The following is a 23,902-nucleotide window of genomic DNA, read 5'->3' as shown; positions in this document are numbered from 1 at the left end:
TAGCGGAAATGTATATTCAAGATTAAATAATAGATGGCATTGCCAGATGGATCTTATATTGTTACTAGTACTCTATGAGATGCCATTTTAGTTTTTTTTTTTTTAATGAAAGTCCAACACACAGTAGTCTAGGTCATTAAATGAACTCAGGGTTATGCCTTAAATAAATATAAGATTGCAACATAAATTAAAGGCAAGTGAATTCAAGGTTTTGGCTGACTTTTTCAGTTCTATTTTAATTACACAATAGTTTCAGTTATAATTGAGGATTTTTTGTTTGTTTTTATTGTTGCTGGTAGCATATCTTTTGACGAAAATATCTCCAAATGTTTGGCTATATATTACCATATTGTAGAGGCAGTTAAGAAACAATAGCAGGAATGCTTGGACAGGTTGTAGAAGAAAGAAAACTTACATGCAGCTTGGAACCTTCTTTCTATGTAGGAAAGAGAACACTTCATTCAACTATATTTTTCCTGACCTAACAAAGATACAACACTGTTTTCAAGCTATCAACATAGTTACTACAGTTCTTGGGCCAAGAAAGTAAATAGAGATGTTCCATTTTGGAAAAATAATTGGGAGAGAATATAAATAGTTAAGCAAATTTGTTCTAAGAATATAGATGTTTTGTGGGAAAAACAGTAAGGACATAATTATATACCGTAGGTTTAACACATTAGCTGCCATGTGAGTTGTATTTAACTCATGCTAGTTTTGAGCCCAAGCCTTGTGAAGAATATGTAACTCATGCCTCTCTTCACCTTGGGGGCTGTATGAACTATTTTTCAAGTTGCATATAATTCATACAGAGAAAACAATAGCAAATAACAAATTTTTTATTAAATTAGAAAGGATAGGTTTTTTTCAAAGTTTTTATTCTATTTTCATAATAAAACACCATGTCCAAGGAAAAAAAAATTTTCTAGTGTGGCAGTCAGTGTGTTAAAAAAGGAAGAACTGATAAGTTTCCATTAAGTTTTCTGTAGCACCAGTGATGTGTAATGGTTAAAAACATTTGAAGTTAATGCATGTGCACTCAGTTTGTACTCCTTCCTTCCCTCCTTCCTTCCTTCCTTCCTTCCTTCCTTCCTTCCTTCCTTCCTTCCTTCCTTCCTTCCTTCCTTCCTTCCTTCCTTCCTTCCTTCCTTCCTTCCTTCCTTCCTCCCTCCCTCCCTCCCTCCCATCCCTCCCTCCCTTCTCTCCCTCCCTCCCTTTGTTCCCCTCCCTGACCCTTCACCCTCTCCCTCTCTGTTTTTCTCTCCCTTCATCTCTCCCTCCCTGCTCTCTTTTCTTTTCTTTCCTTCCCTTTCCTTTCTGCTCTTTTTCTATTGACTTCTATGATATACCATATTCTCCTGATTGATTCTATCCATTTCTATGGTTTCAGTTGCTATCCGTAGATTGATAATTGTCATATTTTTATATTAAGCAAGATCCTCTTTCTGAACCTCAGACTCCAATATCAGATTACCTTCTAGACATTCCCACATTTTTTTAAATTTATTTTTTCCAGCATCTATCAGGTGTCGAGCAGGTGGAGGGGGAGGGAATGGGTATGTATGTAATGAGTGTGAAGAACCAACTGGGGGATGGACACGCTTGAAGCTCTGACTTGAGGGGGGAGGGGGGACAAAGGAAATATACATAAACTTAACATTAGACATCTCTATTGGAATGACCCATGAGTAACTCAAAATAACATACACAAAACCAAACTTTGCACATCCAAACCACTTCCCTCAAGTTCCCCATCTCTGTAAATGATATCACCACCGACCCAGATAGCTGAATCTGATAATCTCATTGTTTGTTGATCCCTTCCTGTCCCTAACTCCTGCATTCAATTACCAGGTCTTTTTGAAACTACATTTTTGGATCCATTCACTCTTCTCCAACTCTAGAATCACTACTCCAGTCTAAGCCATCATGCGTCACCTTGATTATTGAAATAATATCCTGATACCCCTTCTTTCTCCAGTCTTGTACCCCTCTATTCTTATTTGAACTAAAGGGAGGAAGGGCAATTATCCAAAACATGAATCAGATCATGTGACCTTATCATGTACTCCTCTTCAGAAGCTCTATGCTATTATTACGATTAAGTCTGGTCATTTTCAGGAGTTACAGAAGGGGAGGCACATGACTGTAAAGAAGTAGCATAAGTTACTTCATAGTGACAGAACAGTTGTGTATTGTGATTTTGGTGGTGCTTATATGAATACGTGTAATACAAGGACATATAAAAAATAGGTGCATGCTAAAATTGATGAAGTACAATCAATGTCTATAGTTTTTATTTTTTTTATTTATTTTATTTTTTATTTATTTATTTATTTATTTTTTTTGAGACAGAGTCTCGCTTTGTTGCCTAGGCTAGAGTGAGTGCTGTGGCGTTAGCCTAGCTCACAGCAACCTCAAACTCCTGGGCTCAAGCAATCCTTCTGCCTCAGCCTCCAAGTAGCTGGGACTACAGGCATGCGCCACCATGCCCGGCTCATTTTTTCTATATATATTAGTTGGCCAATTAATTTCTTTCTATTTATAGTAGAGACAGGGTCTCGCTCTTGCTCAGGCTGGTTTCGAACTCCTGACCTCGAGCAATCCACCCGCCTCGGCCTCCCAGAGAGCTAGGATTACAGGCGTGAGCCACCGCGCCCGGCCTCAATGTCTATAGTTTAGTTAATTTTGTTGTACCTATGCCAATTTCCTGGTTTTGACATTGTACATACTTTTATAAGATGTTACCAATGTGGGAAGCTAAGTAATGGGTACATGTGACTTATCTATGCTGATTTACAACTTCTTGTGTGTCTATAATTAATTCAAAATAAAAAGATAGTAATTTGCTTGACCATAGCATTCATTTCACTGTTTATATATCAAAACATCAAGTTGAACTCCTTAAATACATGTCATAAAAATACAAGAAAAAATTTAAATAAAATTTTTCACTTCCTACCTAGCTGACCTTGAACAAGTTACCCTTTCTACCTTTCCTCATTCTTCTCTCCAAAAGACTACCGTATCTTCTAGTAAAAAAAGAGAAGAGACAGAAGCCTTCAGATAAATACATGCTTAACTTACCACGGTGAAACCTGTAAATATCCCGAATCAATTGTGCTGGACTAGGTTTGTGGCATCATGAATTTTTGTAAAAAGAAAGCCCACTATGGGTGTGGGGAGAAAAAAAGGACTGACAAGTACTTGTTTACCTATTGCTTTGGAAACCAACTAATTCTACTTTTTCAAGAACCTTATTTTACTGATTAATTCTGTCTTTTCTATGTCTTCATGTTTTGTCTTCATAAACTCCTTATCAGCATCCATTGTTTGTTCAAGCCTCTCACTATTTAAAAAAAGAAAAGGAAAAAGAAAAAGAAAACTCTTCTTCAACACTTCATGTATCTTGAAAAACTACCCTATTTTTATTGTTTTCTTCTGACTTCTCATTTATTCTCTGGATTATATATTCATGTTACTAAACCTAATGGATGGTTTTTAAAAATTGAGATATAATTAAGATAATGATATAACATACAATTTTACCTATTTCAAGTATATAATTTGATTGTTTTCAGTATATTCATGAAGTTGTACAAACACCACTATTTAATTCCAGAGCATTTTCATCACCCTAAAGATTATACAGTGTGGTCCAAATGGTTAATTGTAGAGATCTACACTATTTTCTTCTAGTGATTTTATAACTACATGATCTTCTGTTTACATAATACTCTACCATAATATGGTGATACTGAAGGTTTCTCTTTTGGTCTTCTCTTTTCCAAGTTAACTCTCCCTAGTTGCCTCAGCTGGTCACACTATTTCAAGTTTCTTACCATTCTGCATTTTTCCATAGACTTTTTGATATCACAATGTCATTATCAAAATGAGAATTTAGAGAGTAAGATACAGGCTGTTATCTGACCAGTGCAGAGAAAGTGGGATAACTGCTATCTTCTTTAATTTATTATCGTGGCTGATATATTGACAATAAGACCTTGATTAACACATAGAGCTTCTGACAACCTCAACATTCTCAACACATCTACAGCATCTGTAGTTTCCTGCTTTGAATGAGTAATAATAATAATGTTGGAGGTGGGAGAAGGTACATAGAAGAATGATGTAGGAAATTAGGACGTATGACTAACAAAAACTTAACGTAGCCCTGACATAACTATCAAACATCAATTACTTGCACTCTGACTTTGCTAGTATCCTATAAAATAAGTAGATTAAGACTAAGGCTGGGAATAGTATATTTCTTGCAATTGACCATACATTTGTGGAGTTTGTGAAAGCATTAAATAAATACGTTTTGTTTTATCATACTGTGGCATTGTTCTCAATAAGTAAAATGAGAAAATAAGTATATTTTGAAAGAAGAGGATAGAAAATTCTTGTATATAATTTCTTCTGAGAAATTTTTCAAAGTCACTGAAAAAAAAGCAACTTTCATGACTTAGGGTGGAGCTTAGGAAATAGAGGTCTTTGCATGAATTTTTTTTTCTTCAAATGTTAGACTACTCCCAGTGGAGAGTTTAATGATTCTAAATGGAAACTGTGGAAAAGCAGGTCTAACAGTAACCAGATGTCCTGGGATTTAGAATGGCATGCTAAAAGTAGCAGCCTATATAAAGCTTTTGAAAACTCACAATGCTTGTCATTTCTTATTTTCTTTTATGAACTATTTAAAAAATATTATAAGGCAGAGAATTAATGTAAAAAATACCAAATACACATCATGCATATTTTTAAAATGTTAGCATTTGCCATGTTTGTTTGAGAATTTTTAATAGAAATTAATCATTATAGAAATAGTTGAAATCTCCTCCTGTTTACATTTCTTTTTTTCCAAAGGGTAACCACTCTTCTGAAGTTAATTCATATGCTTTCAGTCTATATTTTTACTATTTTTATATTTTCACATAATTTCATGCATGTATATTACACACGTATCCATGAACATTTGGTGCAGTTTTGTGTACTTAGAAATTTATATAAATTGTATCTCAGCCTAATGCCATGGTTTCCAATCTATGTATCAAGGTTATTCTGTACTGCCACTGTGAACTCACAGGTGTGCCACAAGATATAAAATAAACAAATATTTCAGGAGAAACATAGCACTGTTCAACATCTGTCAGACACCAGGTCAGCTACTAGCTCAAAGTAGTCACAGTTTTGACATCTGATTTCAGTACATTCCTCTTGATGGTGCCATGTCTTTGTGAAGATGAATTGGTGGTAGGTGCTGTCATAGAAAGTAGGTACTGGGTGAAAATCAGTATAGATTATAATATTTTGTCTTTCAATTTATGTTAATTACTTTTACATGGCCAGTTTACTTGGACAAAAATACTCACTGAGCTGAGTTTTTTATACCTAATTACTTAACTAATTAATTTGTTAGGGTTTTTTGTTTTTGGCTAAGTTTATTGTGAAAACATTACTAAGACACTAAGGGCTCTGGAATAAAAACCAAAACCCTAAGAGGGTACTGAGGGCTCTGTGAACTGAGAAATTTTGGATCATTCTGCAACATATTTTGTTACATTCATGATGTTACATTCATTCAAAATTATTGATGTTGGTACATATAGATCTGGGCATTTTAGCTGCTAAGTATGATTCTATATGCTATTTCATTGTGTGCCTGAGCCACAATTTTTCATTTTCTATTGATGGACATTTAAATGTTTCCTTTCTACTCTCCTTCCTTCCCTTTGTTCTTCCTTTCTTTTTGATTTTTTTCTATTATAGTTAGTATTACAGTAAACATCTTTGTAAATATTGTTTTGTATACACGTAGGAGAGCTTTTGTATTTGAATTGCAGGGCTTAGAAAATATACATTTTTAATATTACAAAGTAATGGAAAATTGTTCTTCTAACCTGAATCCTCTGAAGTAATAGTGTATCTTTTTGCTGCTTTATTTCTTTGTTTTACGTAGTAGTGAACAACTCTTCATATTCTTATAGGCCAATCAAGTTTTATTTTCTCTATATATTTTGTTTTTATTCCATCAGCAGTTTTTAAAATTATAATGGTTATCTTTTTTATCATTATTTATTATAGCTTGTTATATATTCTGAATATAAATGCTTCAGATAAATGCTTGGTTATGTATGTTGCAGGTATCTTCTCTTAGTCTATTGCATGTCTTTTGTCTGTGTTGATAGCGGGTTTTTTTATTTTTTGCTTATGTTGGGAGAATGAGGGTTTATCTAATTTAATCTCTGAATATAGTGTATCACATAACATACTGATATTGGATAATTCTTACATTTCTGGAATAAATTCTCTATAGTTATTATGTATTTTTATGTTTATATATACATAGGCACAAACACATTTCATTATTTACTTTACTCTGATTTTATTTAGAATTTTTCATCTGTGTTTTTAAGTGAGATTGGCATTTGTTTTTTCTTTCTCATCTCATGCTCTCTAGTTTTAGTATCAAGGTTTTGCCAGCCTCAAAAACTTAGTTCAGGATACTTAATTTTCTTTTTGTAGTAGTTTATATAAGGCTGGGATTATTATCCATTCCTTAAAGTCTTGGCAGAATTCACTTGTTAAACTATGTAAGATTTAACTTTTATAGGGAGATTATTTTTACTATCAATTATTGACTGTAAAGTTATTCAGGTTTTCTGTTTCTTATTATATCAGTTTTGCTATGTTACACTTTTCTAGGAAATTGCCTATTTCATATAAGTTGTTAAATTTATTGCCATTTAATTGTTTAGTATATTCTTTTACAATATTTTAAACCTTTCCTATATTTTTAGAGATAACATTCTCTTCATTCCTAAAGTTTTTAATTAGTGCCTCTCTTTTCTTGCTTAATATTTAATGATTAATAATTTTGTGATCATTATAAGTTTTACAATAGGTTGAATACTGGCAATTTCATATGGTTTAACCTAATATATTATTCATATCTTAAAGAACAAATTTGGCTTCCTTGATTTCTTTCTATTGTGTGTTTGTTTCATGTCATTAATTTTTGTTCTAATCCTTATTGTTTCTTCCCTTATCCTTTATTTGGCTTTATTCTGCTATTATTTTTTAACTTTCTAAGTTGATGTTTAACTAATTAATTTTACATATTTAAAAAATCTAACGTATGAATTTAAAAGACATAAATTTTCTACTAAGTACCACTTTAGCTGCATCCAACAGATTTTAATATGTAGTGCCTTTATTGTTGTTCTGTTTAAATATTTATTATAGCCATTACAATTTCTTCTTTGACTCATGGATTATTTATGGATGTGTTTTGTTAGTTTCCAAACATATAGAGATTTTTTAATCTATCTTTTTGTCTTAATTTCTGATTTTATTGCATTGTAGTCAGATATCCTATTTCGTAGCACCAATTCTTTGGTATTCATTGAGATCTCTTTTAGATCAGTATTTGCCAAATCTCACAAATATTACACATTAATTGAACAGAATGCATATCTTGGAGGAGAAAAGTTTCTATATATCAGTTCAAAAGTATTAATTAAATAGTTTAAAATTTCTGTATCTTTACTAATTTATTTCTTTCCTGTTGTATCTTCTGCTTTGTGACTCACACCTTTACTTTGTTCAGAGTTCTGCTCAAATTTCACCTTCTTAGATAGACTTTCTACAAATACTTTATCTAAATATCATACTAGATATACAGTATGTATATGACTAATGTATTTAGCAATTGATTTGCATCCTGTTGCCCTTATTCTTTAGTGGTTGACATACTTCTGTACTATCACATCAATAATCATATGAGATTTTAAAAAGAAAATATACTTTAAGTTAGCAGTTAACATGCAGTGCATATTTATGTGTGTGTGTGGGAAGGGGAAAAAGAGAAGCTGATAAATTTGGGTGGAGAGGGAGATTATGAAAAAGAACGATAGTTTAAAAGAGAGAGATATAAAAAGAAGACGGGGAGTGGGTGAAATTCCATTGACAAAAGAGCTTATCCCTAGACAAGAAAAATCTTTGGCAAGGTCGATTTAATTCTTTTCAGTGAGATAAATGAACTATAGCATAGGCAGATAAATTATTCCAATTCTAATCTGCCTTCCTAGTCAGTTTGTTGTACCTGACTTCTTTTTACATGTAGCTAAACTGGTGCTTTTTGCTGATACCTGAGTGAAATTGAGCGGTTTGCACTTACTCAATTTTTGGCACTTTATGATTTGTGCTATACTCATGTCTGCAGGGAAAAATTGGTCCCTCTGAGTAAAAAGTAAGTGACTGTCAGCTTGATTGTGTATGAAAGCCCCTGTTTTATCATGTGATGTTATCAGGAACCCAGGATTAGGAAACCTGTGTGTTTTTTGGAAATGCTTTTCTTCAACACACTGAATTCATAGCAAGAGCATAAGTAATAAAGCTATTCAAATCTCACAAGTGAGATGTGAATACTTCATCCTCTTTTGCAAATAGTGCAATGTTTTGTGATTCTCCTTCATATCAGGAAAGAAAAAGAATCTTTCCAATTATTTCTTTAATGAATCAGTTACTTTATAGAGCTTTTGAAAATGTTATTTTTCAGATATTCAACAATCTTACCTCTATTGTGTAAGTTGGTAGTAAGCTGTCTACATTCATCATACCTGGGAAGGTCAAGCATTTCATGACCTCAGAAAGCCTGATCCTTGTTTTGTACAGACAATTACCTAAATGTTCCCATTATTTAGAACAGATATTTCAACGATTTCAAGGTTTACTTTCCAAGTGGTTTTGTTCATTGAATACTGAATCCAATTGAAGCAGACTTTACAATATTATCTAAAATCTTACTTCCTGTATTTTTTCATTTTATGTTAAAAATCATAGTTGTATGACATGCTGATGTAACTTACTGGCAAACTTTGCATTTAGATGTTATAGTTTTAGCAGTTTTGCAAAACACGAGTTGAAGCTAAGAAAATGTTTTGACACTATGTACTCTAGAGGTTTATGTAGCCAGAGCAGATAAAGCAGAATTGGATGTCAGAAATGTAGAGTACAATTTATTGGTTATCACGAATAGAAGGGCTGATATCTTAATGAAAGCTGATTGGCAGTGAAATTTATTGCAGTGACTGTAAGATGGAGAATAGAAAATGATAGTGTTACTAATTAATAAATAATATATCCCATGACAATGTGAATCAATGTTCTATCATTTAGAATCTTTACCAAGTTTTAGCTTAATTGTGTAGCTGTTTTGGTGTTGGAGTACAATTTTGTGAAGCATGCCATGAGTTTAAAAATACCTTTTGAAAATAGCTAAAGACTGAAAATAGGTAAATGGTTATTCAGTATAATTTGAATATATAAATGTATATTCCAACTAGGAAATATAGAGTACCTAAAAGATTTTGAGGGAGAAACAATTCTTATAATAGATGTAACATGAAATGGCCTTATAGAGTATCTGACAATATTCTCAATAAAACTCTGTAAGAGAAATCAGTAAACATCTTGAAGACAAAGGAATCATTAGCAATGAACAAGATGAGTTTATTACAAACAAATCATGTCTGACAAAATTGATAGTTGTTTAAAATAGGATTGCAGAATTAGAATGGGAAAAGGGAATGTATTTTTTGAACTTCAACCAAGTGTTTGTTGTAGCTTTTCAAAAATAATTTTAAAATTATGATACAAATAATATGAGGGATGAAATATTTATGGAAAGATGATGAATCTGCATAAAGCCGAAATGTAATGCCAAGAACATCCGCAAATTGATTGTGTGATTAAGTGGCAGTGACAAGGGTGACCAAAGGGGTTCAGGTTCCCCATAATCTCCTCCAACCCCCACATACTCATATAATTCACGAGTATGAATGAGTATGCTATATAAAATAGCATATATATCACACAAAGGCAGGTTCTAATACAAGTCCTTCTGGCACCCCTTCAATCAAATTGTATTGCTAAGTCCCCTGTAGAGAAAAATAGTGGAGGCTTCACTGATGGGTTTAGATCAGAGATCCGCAAATCTGTCCCGCCTCTTTTTTGTAAACAAAGTTTTATTGAAATACAGCATGCTGGTTTATGTATTTATTGCCTATAGCTGCTTTCAGACTATAGTGACAGAATTGAGTAGTTGAGGCAGAAACTATATGACCTATGATGACTAAAATGTTTATTATTTGGCCTTTTATAAAAGGGGCCCTGGTTTAAATGAATGAATTTTTACCTGTAGAAACATTAAATTATTGTTAAGTCTAGGCATAGGGAAAATATTTGTACATTGCATGAAGGAGGGAGTGAATGTGTATATGTAACTAAACAAGGTTTAGTCTCATCCTGAATCTTCCATGTCTCATAAAGACTGACCATCTATTTTGGCAGTAATAGTCCAAAATGAGATATGTATCATTGTCACTGCTTTCAAGATTATTTCCATTCAACTGGTCTTGACATCATAAAAGGAGATGATGACATATTAAAGGTTTAATGGGGAAATGTGAAGGGAACAATGGCTGAGCCAATGTTGTTTCTCTTATGTATTAAGACATTTTAGGTCTAATTCTGCACCAATCTGTTTTGTCTAGGATTCTTTTAAAGTAAGAGTCATCTAATTTGATCTTAGACTTTTCTCAAACTTATGTTTGGAGCAAAGCGTTCCTCAGCTTAGGATTCAACTGAAAAAAAATTACATTACACATCGTAGGTGCTTAAGAATATTTATGGTTTGAAGGTTAAGTTCCTAATGACTTTTGTATATTTAGTTATTCATTATTAAGATATTTGAGTGCTTACTATGCAACAGGCATGATGGCTAGGGGCAAGTGGTTTGGCAGTGAACAAGACAGATAACATCCCTAATGTAGGGAGATAGACAGTGAATGAGTTTATAAATAAATAAAATAATAGCAGATAGTGATAACTTGTGAAGAAAATAAATCTGGACAGTGGAATAAAGAATGACTTGGGTCAGATTAGGGTGAATAGTGGAATAAAGAGTAACAAGCTAACCAGTCAAGTTGAGAACCAAGTGATGAGAAGGGGCTGCCATCATGAAATGACCTGGGAGAAGAGCCCTCTACAAGAGTAAGTGCGAAAGCCCCAAACAAGTGTGGCCTGATACAGGAAGGGAAAGAAACGTCACTTGTAGCTGGATTCTAGTAAAACAGTTAATGTGTAGAGGTGTGTGTGAGTGAGTGTGTGTGTGTGTGTGTCTGTGTGTATGTTCATTTAGGATCCTCTGTGTTTTGTGTCTGTGTGAGAGTGTTAGAGGGAACAGGGGACAAGGTTAGCCCCTTGTATATTTTCTTAGATATTCAACTGATCACTATTTGCTAAACAGAAATGTAGGTATCTGAGCTAAAATGAGAGTGATTGAAATGACTGTATCTGAATCAACTGTTGGTCAGTAAAAAAGAAGGCCATGCATAGGTGTCTAGACAGGAATAAGAAAAGAGTGAGAAGGGAGAAAGCATTGAGATAGCGAGATTTCTGGAGAAGTTGGGGATTAGTACTTGATTCTTCAAGACTAAAGAGAATCTTATATGGAATGTCACTGCCTGGGTCTGCACAGCTGTTTTGCACCCTGATGGAACAGAGACTTTTATACAGAAAACAGTTAGTGAGCAGGGACATTTAAAGAAAGTGTGTCCTGTGTAAAGAAGGCCTGGGGGAAGATTTGAGAAAAGAATATAAATTGGAAAAATAAAATAACTGATTTTTAATAAGAAAAAGATTAGGACTGGGAATGGGCTAGACTCAAGCCCATGACTGAAAAAAAGACATCTTAAACACCACTGTTTCGATCAATGCCAGCCTCACAGAAAAATAGGTTGTAGGTAGATGAACTCGATTGTGATGTGGGAGGGTGCCATGTTCAAATCAAAATATCAGGAAGTGGAAGCAGTATGCACCACATCAATATACCTTTTGGAATAAGAAAAAAAAAGATAAATTCAGAGAGCACAGCTGGTTTTGGATATAAGAGTCAGTAGGACAAAGACTGAAATGGTAATTGAAGAAATTGTGAAAAATCTGAAAACCATGAGTTTAGAAGAAGAGACATACATTTTTGAAATTAGAAAATAATAGGAAGCCTGTAACATAAATATAGAAAATTACTAAGCTTCTAAAACATATAGTTGAAAATTAATTTAATTCAACAAATTGTTTAAAATTTCAATTCTGTTGGCCATATTTTGGCTTAAACGTAAAAATTCCTAGTCTATAACTTAACTGCTAATCTATTTTATATATCTGATAGTCTATACCAAATTGAAAGGACAAAGCCTTTCATATTTGTCTGAAACCAAAAATTATCCTAATACAAACATCTTTCCTTTTTCAACTTGCTTGGATTAGGTGCTAATCAGGTACCTTGCTCAGGTCCAGACTTGAGAGTTTTACTATTAGTTTTCATCAGCATTTTCAACATTGACTGTGTCCCTGAAATGTGGTAACCAGAACAGCTTTGAGAACCAATGTTGCCCAGTTCCTAAATCCAGTTCTTAAGTACTATGATATATATTATATGATACTTTAATTTCTCCAGCTGGCATTGCCCAAGTTAAAATTAGTTCTTGTTCACTCTAAATTTCATAGGAATTGACAGAGTAGATGAGTACCTCATGCTGGACTGTACAGAAAAGACATCATAGAGAGAACATGTTGAGGGCATAAAGAAAGCCTGATAAATGTGTGAAAATATTTCAGCTACATGAACACTGCATGACACATTGTAGGTTCAATAATCATTTGCTGAATCAATGTATATTTGTTTAAAATCTGATTGGATTAGGGGTACAATTTCTGCATTACTTGGAAGTGAAGATATATAACAGAACTAGATTATGGAGAAATTTGAAAAGCAAGCACATAGGACTTGATATTATATGTGACTAGGAATTATTATAAGGAATAAGGTAATAACTAGATGATTTCAAAATACTTATTTTGTTATGGCATATAGGATGATATAGAGATAGAAGCTGAGGAAGATATTGTATTGCAGGCATACTTTCTGTTTTAACCAGGTCCTAATTCTCAGCCTAGCTTGGATACATTGGAATGAATTTCTCCATAAAATTCCCTGAGTGTAAAGTTAAAAGGATGCCTTAGTTACCAGGGTTTTTCCTTATGTTGTCTTGTATCTGTATTCCTGTATGTCTTGTGCTGTGCCTTATTTCCTTTAATCTGATCTTTAACAATATTTCAGGACTTTGAACATTCTGCTTTATTTTGCCTTTTTATATTTGTGTCTCACTGGTACCTGTTAGTTTACATTTATGTATAGGGAGTAATTCAATAAAATGAAATGGAATGAATTTATAACTGAAATATTTTCTGTACAAACTATACAAACCTTTTCTGTGAGATTCATTTATATTATTTATTATTTTTCATTAGCCTTTGCTCTTCATGGAACTACTCAATATATAAAGGTTGGTACACTAGAAGCAAATCCTGCACTACAAATTAGCTGCTGTCTCTGGTAACAATCTGTCAGAAGGATATTCCAAAAAAATGTTCACATTGCTACAGTTTTGGCCACTGAAGCAACTTCCTGCCCTCACTAAATATGCATTTTACTTTAATATTTTATTTCAGAGAAACAATTTAAGACTAGAAAGTAAAAAATTATACAGTCTGGTTTGTACCTCTCTTCAGACAAATTAGGAATAGGAGACGATTATCCCACCTTTGGGAACTGTTATTGTGATAATATTGCCCATTTATACTGTTGTCTTGGTTAGCCCTTATAATATATGATCATTCAATTTTCTATCCCATCAGAACTATTTCCAAAAAGGAAATGAGGGTTCAGCTTTTATTGTATAGTTCCACATTTACTAACACTGGTGTCTTATTTTTCCATCTGGGACTTTGAATCCAGGAAATTTATGATGGTATATAACTGCCAACTGCACAAAGGCAGTGCCAGTTTTGCCAGCAACTTATGAACAATTCCCCAAATGAGTCTGTTTGGACAAAACAATATGAAAGTTTCTTGCATGGTAGTAAAGAGGTGGACTTACGTTAAATCTAAAATCACCCAAGGAAAACCCATGAGCCATGAAAAATGGAAGCTGGAAATTTAACATGGCTTATCAGAGGGTAGACTCTGCAGCCAGATTGGGTAGAAATTCTGGTTCTGCCACTCAATAGAGGGGCTTCCTTTGGCAGATTAATCCCTTTGTGCCTCAGTTTATACATCAACAAAATGATAATAATGATATTACCTACCTCCAAGAGATTTTGTGAGGTTTAAATAAGTAAATATACATAAAAGTACTTAGAACCTGAATATAGGGAATGCTTATGTTTGCTATTTTCTGTTAATCTTTACAAGTAAAGGTGAAAATTAAGTAGGTTTCTCTCTGATGTTGCCTCATCTGAAAGCTATAAAAATATAAGAAGAAAATTATAGTCACTTCTAAAATGTGGAATGATTTGAAAGCAGCACTGTTTTGTTTTAAAGCTCAAAGAACTGGTAGTACAATTGTCCTAAAGGGAGACATATTAGGTTATTAAATATGAAATGTCCAATTTCAAATCAAAAGTTTAGTTTGTTATATCTCAAATAAGAAGTAGTACAAGTAATCTAAGTATGTACCTAAACGATTAACACAGTTTTGCCATCTTAATGGTAGCCTGTTTATGCCAGTAGCCAAGAAGTCTGGAGAGCAAGTGGCACTGCAGTTGCAAAAGGTGTTTTCCACAGCTTGTTGAGAATTTAATATTTTTCCATGCAGGAAGTAGTCCAAAGCCTGGAAGACTGGTAATCAGTTGGTGCAAGGTCTGGTGAATACTGTGCATGACAGAGAGTTCCCAAGTCCAGCCTCTGTAGTTTGAACTACAGTTGTTTGTGTGACATGTTGTTGAACGTTGTCTTGCAAGAAGATTGGCTTGTCTTTAGTGACCAATCTTGCCTGCTTAATTGCAAGCATCATTTCGTCCAGCTGGTTGCACTAGACATCCATTGTAATTGATTCACCAAATTTTGTGAAGTACCAGAGCTGGACCACCAAACTCGGATACCATCAGCTTTTTTTGATGAATACTCAGTTTTGGGCTGTGTTTCGGCACTTCATCTTTATCCAGCCATTGTACTGAATGCTTGTGACTGTCAGAAAGAATGCATTTTTCATCACACATAACAATGTGGTGTATAAATTGCTCACCTTTATGTCGTGACAGCAAAGAAAGGCAAGCTTTGAGATGATTTCTCTTCTGATGCTCATTTAATTCATGTGGTACCCATCTATCCAGCTTCTTTACCTTGCAAATTTGTTTCAAACCTTGATGCCTATTCACACGTAGGTTGAAATAGATTTGCTTCCACTACAGTTTTCAGTTCATGATTATCCACTTTGGTCTCAGGTCACCTACACGGCTCATTTTGAAGATTAAAATCACCAGAATGGAACTTCTCAAACCATCAACATACTATATGTTCATTAGCCACATCCTTCCCAAACACTTCATTGATATTTAAAGCTGTCTGCACAGCATTGGTTCCATGATGGAATTCATATTAGAAAATAACACAGATTTTTGACATACCCATGGTTTTGCAAAAATTGTTCTGAAAAAGGAACAATTTGAAAGATAATCATAAGCTGAGCCATGTGTTTAAAAGATTGTACCTTCACAATAAAAATAAAACAAGAAGTGTCAAAGTAAAATGTCACAGATATCAACTGTCAAACTTAGTACTTAATATATTAACTGCCATGTGAGTTGTATTTAACTCATGCTAGTTGAGAGCCCAAGGCCTTGTGAAGCATATGTAACTCACATGTCTCTTCACTGTGGGAGCCATGGGAACTGTTTTTCAAGTTGCATATAACTCATGCACAGAAAACAATAAAAAATAAAAAAATGTTTTCATTAAATTAGAAAGGATAATTTTGTTTTCGAAGTTTTCATTCTATTTTTGTAATAAAACACTGTGCCCCAAAGAAAAAAAAAATATTTTTCCAGTGTGGCACTCAATGTGTTAAGGAAATCAGACATTTCATAATTAATAACCTAATATTTACCCTTTAGCCAAGACTAAATTAACTAGAATTATTTTTACACTCCTCTTTTAGAAGAAAAGAGACCAATCATAAGAAATTACCTCATAATTTAGGAGAGTATGCAAAAAGCAACTTCAAAATATCCTCATTATGTCCTGGGTCACTATATAGAGGGTACAATCCTTCTATGTCTGAGTATTTAGAATTCTATAAAATTAGAAGGTAAGGGGTTTTTTTGTGAGTCTCTGGACCCCTGAAAATTTTATACTAAACTTTGTGAGCATGCACACTTTTGTAGAGAAAAAGATCCTTGGTTTTTATTATCTTCCCGGAGGGCATTCTTGTTTACTTATGTTAAACAGCTCATAGGGAGAAAAATGGTGATTTTGTATACTATTCATTTTTTTCTTTTTTATTCCTTCCTTAATTTTAGAATTGTTAACATTTTACATAGTTTTATAATTATATATTTATTATGGTATGCTTAGGAATAAGAGTTGTCTATAAATTCTTGCTTCAAAATCATTATATCAATCTCTTTAATACAGTGTAGTCTTGAATATTTCTACTCATTCTGTCCAAATGTATTGTGAGATAAAGCATCTGAAAGAGGACAAGAGAAAGCTAGAAAGAAAAGAATTTTAGTGACCTAAAATTTTAAAAATGTGTTCTATTTCTTATGCACTTGTGCAAATGTTTAAGTTCACATTCTCTTTGGTGTTTTAAAATTGCTTTTAATAATATGATTTGATAAAACATTTTAAAATAATAATTTATGGTTCCTTAGAAAGGGTATACATTCAAAGCTGAAAAACCTTAAAGTTTTTAGTTGGAGGCGATTAAGTAAATAATTCAGAAATGCATTCTGTTTACCTGTTAATAATTAAGCAGGTTAGACTGTGTACTTTTTATAGTCATTGAGTTTTAATTTATTTATTTGTTGGTGTGTTGATTTTTAAGAATTTATTTAAGGCATTCTGCTATTGGGAAATAAAAATAAATAGAGTGAAGTTGCACATGATAAAGAGAAGGGCTTGGGTTACTTTTAAAAGATAAGTAAGAAAAATGTGATTGGATTTTAGGGTTAGAAGCAGTATTTAGTACATAATCTTTCTGAACTTTCCCCCTCTATTTGGAAGGGAAACTGAAATACCTAACAGCAAGTAAAATTGAGTGAAGTGAATGATCTTTTGTTGCTCTAGAGCTCTGGCTCAATGAAATTTGATTTGATTTTAGATGGCTTTAGTATGGGGGTTAGCCAGGATACTTTTATGAAGGATTCATGAAGTATACCACAGAACTTATCAGATTTCTCTGGTGTTTTAAAAACTCTAGTAATACCCAGAGCCCCCATGAATACCTCCACCTTAAGAAGCACAATTATAGTTGGATTAAAGCTAAATTAGCCTTTTCCATTTTTTAGAGGGAATATATCTTGTCCTCTTGTCATGTAAATGTACAGGTTCTTTCTGATGATCTTTGAGGATCATAAATTGGTTTTAATTTGACAGACTTTATAAGTTACAACTAAACCTTGTATTCAAATGTTTATTTAACGACAAAGACTTATTTTCTAAAATTATTGATGGAGAATGGCCTTTAGCAGTTTCTATTCATCTTGTCCTAAATTGGGAAGGTTCCCAATAAAATAATGCCAGTTTAAATAATTAGAAGAGGAGTCATGGTTCATATGTTGCAGGTGACTTTTGAATGGCATGCTAAACACTATGGATTGAAAAACATTTTTTATGTGGGAACTGATGGCATAATTTTGTAGCTGATTAAAATTTGCTTACTTTTAACTTTTACTTATTTGAAATTTGTACTACTCCTACTTCCAAAACTGATTTGGATTGTCTTCAGCTGTTCTCATGGCATGTTTTGTTTGTCTCTACATAGTGGTCCTGTGGTTGAAATTGATACACATTTTATCTCTTTTCTCTTATAATAGTGTGCTTATTATACAAATGTAACCTCAAACATCTTAAGTTTTCCACATTCCAGGCTGCTCTTTCTTTGAAAATTTAATTAAAGATGTTATCAGTTAAAATTTGGCTCCTGGGAACCTAACAAGTAACCATTATAGGTGGTTGCTACTGTTATATTTTTATAAATCCTTTTTTAAAATTTTTCTTTCTTTTTTGTTTTCTTTCCTTTCTTCCTCACTCCATCTGTCCTTTTTTCATTTCTTCCTTCCTTCCTTTCTTAAATCTATGTAATTATTGAAGGACATCTTCACCAAAAATAGGGACAGGCATTTTCAAATGGCTTTCTTAGCATTAAGAAAGCCTAATATGACAGTGTTTTTAAAACATAGACTAGGTGCTGTGTTTTAGTCCTTTTTATGTTAATAAAAAGTAATTTGTTTATTATAGAAACTTTGGAAAGAAATGCTAAGAGGAAAAACTTAGCCATAGTCTTAATACCTAAAATAAATTTAAGGAATAATCTAGTCTAGGTCCTTAAAAGTCACATACTTGCTTTTTCTAATATACACGCATACCAGAGTATTTACAGATCTATGTTAATATACATATGATGAAACATTATGCACTATTTATTATTAAAAACTAGTATTTTATTATTATTATTACCACTTTACAACCTGTTTTTTAAGCTTGATGATGTATTATAATATGTTTTCACTTGCCATATTTAATGAATGGTTAATACTATATCATATATGTAAACCATTTCACTACTATGGAATACTTAGGTTTTTAATTATTTGCACTCTTTCATTGCTATTGCAAATTATTATTATTTCATATATATTTTAGGTTATTATTTGAGGTTATTTATAACAATATTATTTAGCTTATTTCATGTATATTTAAAATATATTTTATAAATATTAAAATATATTTATAAATGTATTTTATATTTTAGGAAAGAATTCACAATTCTATTGTGAATCAATTGTTCATGTATTTTGCTTATATAAAAAAGGTTATTTTATTTATTTATTTATTTATAAAGACTATAACCCTGTGAATATCATACACATTAAAAATATTTATCTTTGTTGTTGGCCTCCTAATTTTTTAAAACATATTTTTTGCCTTAAAATTTTTTAAATTTTAAGTAGTAAAAATCATAAATCTTTATGCTTATGTTATATACCACTTTGTATATACCTAAAAAGGCCTTCCCACCTTGGTGTTCAGAAAAATATACATATATTGTCTAAGAGCTCTTTGATTGTTTTATTTATTATATTTAGATATAATCAACCTGATCTATTAATATATTTTGGTGCTTGTAAGAGGGAGAGAACAAAATTTATTTGTCCCCATGCAATCAGTGAGTTATCTTATCACTCTTCATGGAAATGCTACCTTTAATTTTTGCCCCATACTGGAGTTCTGGTCTATTCTACTGATCTGTCTCTTCCAATGCCAGTATCAAACTTTCTCTTATATTTCAATCTTTGGTAAGAATCTACCTTGTTCTCTTCTCTTTTGCTACAGTACTGAGACCTAAAACTTACTATTTTTTCTGTTGAAATTTATTTTTTTAGTTTTTCAACCTCCTAGTTTTTGTTATTTTGAGCTAGCTTTAAAGCATCAAAACTATTAAAGATAATTTTAGTTTAATTCAGTTCAATGAAACTTTTTGAATGTTTGTTATATACGAAGACTGTCCTTATCTTAGGAATACATAAATGAATCAGATACCTGTGTGGTAGAGTCCTTGCACTATAAAAATATCTTTATCAGATGGAGTCAGACACAATATGTAAGTGATCAAGATAGTGGCCAAATGTCAATAACTTCTTTATTCTTTTCTTATCCATGACTTACTGACCCTAGTCATTTACATGTTTTTCCCTTTTTTATTTTTAAATCTAGGAGAGATTAATTATAGTGCAACATTGATGTAACAGAGTGAGTTGACTCAGGCACATGTAGTGTGGTAACTTTTTCATATTCCTGTAGTCTGTTTACTTTTTCTAATCAATTAACTGATAATTATTTCTTTATATTTTTGTCCTATAAATGTTTATTGAGCTCTTGGTAGGCACTATTTAAGAAGCTTTAGGGAAAATAAAAATGAATGCCTTTGACAAACTTATAATGTAGTGGGTAAATCCACAATTTATAAAAATGATAGCAATGTAGTAAAGTAATAGTTATTGAGTACACCGCTTGCTGTATGCTAGCTATTATACTAAGCAAGATAATATGTGTTATCTCATTTAATCCTACAATAGCTCAAATAGTCCTTCAGATAGTTTTTTGCCTCTCTCCCTCACTTCATTTTGGATTCTTTTAATTGCCACCTCCTTTGAGAAGTTTTCCTATCTAAACCTACCTAAAATATCAGGTCATGTAATTCATCCATTATCTTGTTTGTCTGGCCTCATACTGCTAATCATATGACGTTACAAGTCTAAAGAGTTATTTGCTTATTGTTTGTTTTCCCTGCTAGAATGAATATTGAATGGAAGAAGAAAGAATGAGTTATAAGAGTCTGGAGTTGCAGAGGAGCACAGTTTAATTTATTATAATATATAAGATGTAACTTCTTTAAGGCTAAATTTCTTTATATATGTAGATTTAGTGCATGTTTCATAAGTTTGATCAGGTTGTTCGTTCTTTCATTCAATAAATATTCATTGATCTCCTAGTATATGGCAGTCACTATCGATAGAAATGGGGATACAGTGAAAAAGATGAAGTACCTGCACTTATGGCACTTCCATTCTAGTGGGAGAGACAGATAATAAATAAATAAAAGTACTCTTGTAATATATCGTGTAATGACCAAATTAATTTTCTCAAAGATGTCCTTCCTTACCTTATCTCTACAATCTTAACATTCTTTTTCATTCCTAAACATCTTCAGTTTCTATATCATTCATAGTTCTGATCTCACTCTAACAGATTCTAATTTTTAGTGCCATTGCTAATGTTTATGGCTGCAGAGTGAGTGTGCTGTTGCTTATGTACCCTGAATATAACGGGACTGTTGTGTTCTGAAACCCGTTTGTCCATTAGCACAGCCTAAATTCAGGTTTGTTTTGGTTTACTGATGTGGTTTGTTATTTGCTTCTTTGTTTCCCTTTGCAAAAACATTGTGTATGCATATTAATGGTTCAGACAATTAAAATCCTCAGGTATTTAAAACTTTAATAGGTCTTTTACTGTAGATATACTGTATTATAGGCTCAGCGTATGTTTATGTATTGCAGTTCCATTAGTAAAACTGCTTTGAAACTGGTTGAATCTCTGTGGAGATTATTAGTAAATATGACATCAAGGTCATCATTGAGATTTCATGGCAAATTTAGAGAGATCACTTTGCAAGGACATATAATATCAAACTCAATTTGATAGGAAAGTTGATTCTAGTTAAATTTTTCTATAGTCAAACTCAGCAAATTGGCTTTAAAGGTACTTCAGCATCCTGCCTGCTCTACAACTCCCAGTCCCAGCTTTTTTTTTTTTTGAGACAGAATCTCACTTTGTTACCCAGGCTAGAGTGAGTGCCGTGGCGTCAGCCTAGCTCACAGCAACCTCAAACTCCTGGGCTCAAGCGATCCTCCTGCCTCAGCCTCCCGAGTAGCTGGGACTACAGGCATGCACCACCATGCCCGGCTAATTTTTTCTATATATATTAGTTGGCCAATTAATTTCTTTCTGTTTATAGTAGAGACGGGGTCTCGCTCTTGCTCAGGCTGGTTTTGAACTCCTGACCTTGAGCAATCCGCCCTCCTCGGCCTCCCAGAGAGCTAGGATTACAGGCGTGAGCCACCGAGCCCGGCCTCCAGCTTTGATTCTATACTATCAAATGCATTTGGGTGAAAAGGAACTTAAAAGTGACTCATCCATTTTTTTTTTTTTTTTTATTGGCATCTCTGTCTTCAAATAAGGACGGGAGCCTACAATTAGCCTTGCTGCTGAGACAGGAAATATAAAGCCGTGTTCTAATAATGTCAATTTGTTAGGTGCTATAGACCAGCTCAAGGTATACTGAACATCTTATTCTTTGCTTCCTTATTTCTTTCTACACATTTTCTTTGGCTTTATCTATGCTTATACAAATATCTCCAACCTTACCCACTATTTTGATGGTATGGCCTGTGTTTTATCTTTGTATACTTCTTAACTCACCAGTGCTTACCTGTGCATTATACATCATCGATCTTTACAAAGTCTCTGTTGAATAAGTATGAGCAAATAAATGGATTAAAGCCTATTTAGGATTCAGGTTTTTTTAGTGAAAATAAAAATGTAAATACCTGATAAGTATGAATTAAGAAAACTTTTAATAAGACTATGATAAATACCTTGGTACCAAGTACCTATCCTTGTCAAAAATGTACACACAGTGGTTTAGAGTGTAAATTTGGGCCACATTTTACTGAATACTTGTACCGCATATATGCAGCTGAAGGTGTTAGCCATTATTTTTCTTTTTAAAATTATACATATTGGTTGGCATATACAAATTCAATACCTACTTCTCATGGCTAGTCATAAAGATAAAATGGAAATACAATTTGTTTTCTTGGCAGATTTCTAATTTTAATTATTGTTTTTTACAGACATAAAAAGAAGTGTTAAGAATTGCCCTTTGAGACTCTGAAGGCTGAAGGTAATGCCCAATGATATTTTCTTAAATGAGTTTTATTTTCTTGAATTGTTTTGTGATATTTAAGGCCTTGGATATACTATCCCAGGTCTTTCCTTTGTTTCCCTTCAACACATTTAATATCCTGTTCCATGTATACCTAAAAATAATCTGAAATTATAAGTCAAAAAAGAAGAAACTTTATGTCATTTCAGAATATTTTAGCCAAATTTGGGTGTTGTTACAACCCTCCTTCCTTCTATATGTGAATGTATTATATCCCCCACTCCCCTTTTTTTATTAGTTGGAAACTCTTCTGATTTTAAATCTTGTCCTTTCCTTAAATAGACATGTTGGCTCAAAGCCAAAAAGTCAGTACCTATTCCTCCTCAGGAAGAGCTTTACAACTAACTATGAGAAATAAAAATGCATTTGTTGGGGACAACAAAACTGTTCAGATGAGATTTAATGGCTACTGATGGTCTGAGGTCCAGAATTTCAGGCAAGTTTACAATAGACTTGTGTTGCTGCTTTGTGTATAAAGAGCTCATAGGGATTGAAGGAGGTTTCTTAGACAAGAGGGGGCTGTAATTACTTTGCTTCTTACATGCATGGTTAGATCTTCCAGCAAGAATAACATGGTAGGGTAATTTATTATAGAAGAGTAAATCACAGATTACATTGGAGGGGGATGGGGTGGTACCATCCAACCATCAGTTTTGTGAATACATACACTTAAGCACTTGTGATAGCTTGTTTTTAATTTCTTTACACCAGTGCACACCTCAAACATTCCGTTTAGCAGTGGGATATGCAAATTGTTCCAAATGCGGCAGCAGTACTTTCACCTGAATGTCAAAACTGTCAGAGAGCTTTAAATCAAATCTTTATAACATTAAAAAAAAAAAAAACAGCCAGCCCCAAGATTGAGGCACCAAACTCACTGAAAAAACTTGACTCTCATACTTCCAAAAAGCTCCTGTATGTCAACAGGGTAATGTCAAAGTTCTAATTCACCTGCTTTCTAATTTTAACCTTTTAAGGATTTTATTTTATTTGGCTTAATTACGATATTTTCTACAAATTAATGATAAATGTCTTGATTAATAAAACCAAATGTCAGAGAAAATGACAACTTGATGAAAAATTAATACTCGGCAATATTTTAAGGTACAGAAGTACTAAAGATGTACTCTTAAACCTCATATTTCATCAGCTCTCTCTGAAGGCAGGTAAACAGAATTCTCTTTGCACCTAAGTTTTCACAGCCACATGTGTAGACAGATATATTTTAGCAATGCAATTTTCAGCAATTTTTTGTTTTTTTATTACTAGCT

At 32.9% G+C, this 23,902-nt stretch overlaps 1 protein-coding gene across 11 annotated transcripts in view; it reads left to right on the top strand.

The window, feature by feature from the left end:
• The window catches only part of ZBTB20 (zinc finger and BTB domain containing 20), a 760,184-nt gene that overhangs the window by 115,949 nt on the left and 620,333 nt on the right, over positions 1-23,902 (top strand). For all 11 annotated transcript variants that reach the window (XR_012918895.1, XM_076001586.1, XM_076001621.1 and 8 more), the window contains exon 2: positions 22,540-22,589. The gene's annotated coding sequence lies outside the window, so the exon portion shown is untranslated. The remainder of the gene's footprint in view (positions 1-22,539; positions 22,590-23,902) is intronic.

Source organism: Microcebus murinus, chromosome 1 (genome assembly GCF_040939455.1).
Source record: "Microcebus murinus isolate Inina chromosome 1, M.murinus_Inina_mat1.0, whole genome shotgun sequence".
NCBI classification, from domain to species: domain Eukaryota; kingdom Metazoa; phylum Chordata; class Mammalia; order Primates; family Cheirogaleidae; genus Microcebus; species Microcebus murinus.
This window is presented reverse-complemented; position numbering and strand designations above follow the sequence as displayed.